The sequence below is a fragment of the Schistocerca serialis genome, chromosome 6, assembly GCF_023864345.2.
Source record: "Schistocerca serialis cubense isolate TAMUIC-IGC-003099 chromosome 6, iqSchSeri2.2, whole genome shotgun sequence".
In the NCBI taxonomy this organism is placed as follows: Eukaryota; Metazoa; Arthropoda; class Insecta; order Orthoptera; family Acrididae; genus Schistocerca; species Schistocerca serialis.
The window spans coordinates 761,821,574-761,827,265 of record NC_064643.1 but is presented as its reverse complement, the minus strand read 5'-3'; the positions used below and the strand labels follow the sequence as shown (position 1 = coordinate 761,827,265).

Genomic DNA, 5,692 nt, shown 5'->3' with positions numbered 1-5,692 from the left:
TACGTCCACGTGCACCAACGACCATACAGCAGTTGTCAACCTCGCTGATGGAGAAACGGAGCTCCCTGCCACAAGAACTCCTTACCCACCTTTCGGCCAGCAAGTAGCAGAGCATGCGCTGCTGTCCATGTTTAGAACCATGTCCCGCGTCTTGTAATGTCGCGGAGACTTCATTGCAGTTACTGTCTTTCAATAAGAGTGTCATTTCTGTTCTTCTCATTGTGTATTTCTTTCAATTACAGCAGCGTCTTTTCCATCTTTTCAAGAATGGTCCAAGATTTTTCGAGCTTTGTTACTTGGTAGTGATACACCATTCGAAAGTTAATTTCGTCTTTCAGTACACCAATGTACTTGTAATTATATATCGCCCTGAGAACTCGCAAAATCTCTGGAGTTCTTAGGTCCACAGTGTGAGTTGACGAGCACTGCGCTCTCATTTAAAAATGGTTCAAATGTCTCTGAGCACTATGAGACTTAACTTCTGAGGTCATCAGTCCCCTACAACTTAGAACTACCTAAACCTAACTAACCTAAGGACATCACAGACATCCATGCCCGAGGCAGGATTCGAACCTGCGACTGTAGCGCTCGCGCGGTTCCAGACTGAAGCGCCTAGAACCGTTCGGCCACTCCGGCCTTCACGAGATAATCGAGGAACCCTTCACCACGCAAACTGAATCACAGAAATGTATTGTTCTGCTGCTGGAGTAGACACTACTAAATTCGTTTGACTATAATGCTCTTCTGCTTCTCTGGAGAGTGGGAACCAACATCAGACAAAATTGAATGAAAAATAAACAGAGAAAATCAAATGGTTCAAATGGCTCTGAGCACTATGGGACTCAACTGCTGTGGTCATAAGTCCCCTAGAACTTAGAACTACTTAAACCTAACTAACCTAAGGACAGCACACAACACCCAGCCATCACGAGGCAGAGAAAATCCCTGACCCCGCCGGGAATCGAACCCGGGAACTCGGGCGTGGGAAGCGAGAACGCTACCGCACGACCACGAGATGCGGGCAGAGAAAATCGGGCGACTATTTTTCCTAAAGTGAACTGAAAAGAAGTATTACGTAATCCAATGTGATAGAAGTGGAATTCTGTAAATGCATTGTCAAATTCCAGAGAGTGAAGCGTTAAGTATTGCTGTGATTTGTCAAATGTAACAGACAGGATATTTGGTAAATGTAGTAAACAGTAGTTTCCTGTAAAAAAAAAAATAAATAAATGCATTTTATCCGTGGTTTTCGCTCGAAGATACCGTGAAATCTCGGATCCACATCAGACAGAAATCCGCTGCATTGGATCAGTGGCATAAGTTGCCAGGCATTTGTTCGCAGTTTGACGTTTCTGTCAGCTACGAACAGTTCTTAGGAAACTTGTAAGAAATTCACTCACAGTCTGTAAACACAAGGTATTCACGTAAATAGAATGTGTAAAATTAAATGGCTGGTAGTGGCGTACTGTTTAGAATGTACATGCAAGAACAGGCTGCAGCATATTGCATACTTGTATATGCTTGCCTAATGAGTGCATATGGAGTTACAGGTTTGTACGAAAAGGCTGCCTACCCGTCAAAAGCCGGTAAGTGGTCACCGCTTCCCCCGGAACGTGACCCGGTATAATTTATCGGCCTGTCCGTCAAGGACACTCCTCACTCACCCACCGCCGGCCCGTCGGATTTCCCGAGGAGCGCAGCGGAAGGGCTCAGGTAGCGGCGAGCGGCGGTTCGTTGTGCGCCCATCGGTTCCGCATTCCACCCATTCATGAGCGACCGAGGCAGCTGACTGAATAAATGTTTTGGCTTTCCGTTCCGTTGACGCCGGTCCTCTCAACACACTTGCCACAACAGCAGAGGCATTTCCTACTGTGAAACGTGGCACTTCAAAGTATTGAATTCCAGAACACTGCTTTCTCTTCGTAAGATATATTTTTTATTTGACACTGAACTGACATTCACATAGCTTCTTACGTAATTCACAATTCGTTCTACTGTTCACAGCATATATTCATGATATGTTCATTCCGCAAGGACGTTCTTTTTCACATACGCGCTCTCACATACCAATTCTTAACGTCACGTTTCTTATCTGTAGGTCCCAGCATATATATATATTGTAATATCTGCCTACACACTCTGCCAAGGATAAGAAGCCACAATTGCAGCAAATGGAAAATGTAAAACCAGGACAAATTTGGGAGTAAGACAAGGATGCAGTTTTTATTCTTGTTCTCTGACATTGTTCTTTAGTGAATTGTGATTGCTGATAGTGGAAACATACTCTATATAACTGTTAATATTTTATCCGCAACAGCTAAGTTTTACATTAATCTGTTAGTATCTTCAAAGAAAAAAGAAATAATGACTTTCAGGGACAAGGAGCAAATTCCCAGCAAAATATTAATAAATGCTCAGAAAACATCTCTTTTAGGATAGAAATGGACATACAAAAGAAAGTAGAAAGATTTAATTACATTAACAAAAGAATCTATAGAACCCTCTATAGAACTCAAGTAAGAGAGGAAATTCTGTTAAGTTCCACAGTAACAACCATTACATATGGAAGTGGATTGTGGACTGCAACAAAAAGAATCTGCGGATACACTGACAGGATGAATAATACTGACATCATGGAGGAACTGGGAGCGAAAAACTTAAATAAGCCGATTAAACAATACAGAAACAACTGGAAAGATCGTGTCACAAAAATGGATGATGACAGAGTACCAAAATTAATGGTGAATTGTCACCCAGTTAGCAGAAGATATTTAGGAAGAAAGAGGAAAAGGAAAAAGGTGGACAGGCCAAAAATTTTAACGAAAAGGGATAACAGACAAAACGCAAAAAGAAGAATCTGATTTGATCCATTGTAAATGGTTATTGAAAGCCTGCGAGTGTGAAAACAATAAGTTTGTTTGTAAATAAATCTTCTGCTACAGTCGCGAGTTTTCTTTATTTACTTTTCGCACGACGCGTTTCGGGAAATGATTCCCACGATAAGATATTTTCGATGTATAAAGTGTACAACAAGTTGTCTGTGATGTTTAGTTTGTGTGAGACTCTGTACAAATGGACCGTCAGAAAACTTAAAAGTCAACGAAATGAAGCAGACTCTCACACCCCGATAACATCAATAGAAATGGCTTAATACACACATAAAACGCACTTTAAAATGGGAATCATTTCAGAAACGTGTCGTGCGAAAAGTAAATAAAGAAAAATCGTGACTGGTAACAGAAGATTTATTTATAAACAAACAAAAGGAAGAAGAAGAGGAAGAAGAAGAAGAAGAGATTTCACAGCTAACTTTTGGAGAATAAAGCAGCGTGAAAACCAAGAGTCTTGAAAATGGCAAGGCATTCTGTTAATTACTAACTACATTTCACCCAGAATATATATATGTCCCTTGCCTGATGGCCAGTCCACGGTTAGAGCCTTTCGACTTCACCGATAACGTTCTATCTGGAGAAAGGTGCACATTTCCAGGCTGATCATACCTGCTGTCAACAAAGACTCTAACACTGTTCGTACAGGGGCAGGAAAAAAACATGTAAACACCGCGACAAATACACCCTTGAACCTTAATGCAGATACTAGGAAAGCCTGCAAGTGGCGATGGTGAATGTGGCCATGAGCGGCACCTGTGCCGTGACGTCAGTATCTTGCAAGTGTCAGTCGAGATGAGAACAGTATTCTACGCAGTCGTGAATTCATTATGTCGGAGCCAAGTGAACTGACACGTGGGCAAATTTAAATTATTGATTCTCGTTTGATGGGTGCTTCCGTACCCAAGCTAACCGAAGTGTTTGGTGTTTCATGGAGCACCATATCATAGCTTTATACCACATACAGGAAAAGTAGAAAAACATTATCCGCTAAGTCACAATGCGGACGAGAGTGTGTATTGAGTTATGGAGGCGGGCATTTATGGAACAGGACGGTAAAGAGAATGACAGCTACAAAAGTCACAACAGAACTGGATGTCCCATTCGCCAACTCTGTCAGCACCAAAACAACACGAACGAAAAGTGAAGCACGGCGGGGTTCGGTGATGGTTCTTGCAATCATATCATGGTATTCCACGGGCCTCATGGTCACTCGGCATGGTGGCATTAGTGTCAAGGATTGTATGACCGGTTTAGCCGATCAGGTCCCTTGCATAGTACAACGTCTGTTTCCCAATGGCGGTGCTGTGATCCAAGACGACTGAGCCCCTCTTCACACTGCTCGCATCGTCCAGGACCGATTTTGTGAGCACAGTGCTCAACACTGGCATATGCCCTGGTCGCCACAGTGTAATCGAGCCTTTGTGATCTTCCTTGGACACAAGGGTGTGTGATCGCTATCCTCCATCATCGCTACCGGCAGGGTGAGTGGCGTGAGAGTCGCTTGAAAACTGTGCGGCACCAGTATCTGTCCATTCCAAGTCGACTGGAAGCTTTTCTGAATACCAACGGTTTTCCTGTGCCGTATTGGGCACGGTAATGTGGTTTTTTGTGTTTCCATATTTTTGTCCATCGCCTGTACGTCTACAGGTAGAATCGACAAACAGCAGGATGCTGAGTAAGGGAGGACAGAAACTGAAAGATCCTCCCCCATTTAAAAAAGATTAAAACATGAACTTACTGAACGTATGTGGGAGCGATTGAAAGAGACGATGTTCGCCTTGAAACTTCCTGGCAGATTAAAACTGTGTGCCCGACCGAGATTCGAACTCGGGACCTTTGCCTTTCGCGGGCAAGTGCTCTACCAACTGAGCTACCGAAGCACGACTCACGCCCGGTACTCACAGCTTTACTTCTGCCAGTACCTCGTCTCCTACCTTCCAAACTTTACAGAAGCTCTCCTGCGAACCTTGCAGAACGTGAGTACCGGGCGTGAGTCGTGCTTCGGTAGCTCAGTTGGTAGAGCACTTGCCCGCGAAAGGCAAAGGTCCCGAGTTCGAGTCTCGGTCGGGCACACAGTTTTAATCTGCCAGGAAGTTTCATATCAGCGCACACTCCGCTGCAGAGTGAAAATCTCATTCTGGATGTTCGCCTTATTTACACGCCCACACAGCCCTAATCTTCACATCTATGTTCGCAGTCTAGAACTAAGTACTGTTGCTGATTCCACTCTCGGAATTTATATTGCGTTAATTATGACGTTGTCAAAGCTGTGATACTTTGTTACCATAATAGTTCGTACATTAACTGCATTTTCCTTCTCAGATTTTTGGACAAATTTTTTAAAAATACTTGATCTCTCTGAATTGCAGTTTAGTGGATGTTAAGGTAAAGCGATGTACTATATACTGCCGTAAACAAATTATTATTATTATTATTACTGTATATTAACACGTTATCGTTAATACTAAAATATGGGCGTCTGAAGCACGTTGTAAGTGTGGGTGACCGCAAAAAAGAATACATGTATACGCTAGCCAAGTAAATTTGCTGTTTGTATTCGTAAAGATAAGATCGCAGTGCGTCATTCCGCCATGACGTAAACTTCCGAAAGCACATGAGTTAAAAAAATGTAGCAGCTTCATCTACTGGTTGTTTGGTGTACTACGGGATTAACAGCGCCATGTATTGCACTGTGGTGTACTAGGCCGTGATCGTTAAATATCCGAACCATTAAGATGAGCAGACAATTTTAAATCAAACTTTATAAATTACGATATTTTACTTTTTTCCGTGATCCGATA

At 42.8% G+C, this 5,692-nt stretch overlaps 1 non-coding gene across 1 annotated transcript; it reads right to left on the bottom strand.

Annotated features, from left to right (window-relative positions):
* Positions 1-4,697: 4,697 nt before the first annotated feature.
* Trnas-cga (transfer RNA serine (anticodon CGA)) lies at positions 4,698-4,772 on the bottom strand. Its single transcript has one exon. It is a non-coding gene; the product is annotated as a tRNA-Ser (tRNA).
* Between the last annotated feature and the right edge of the window lie 920 nt (positions 4,773-5,692).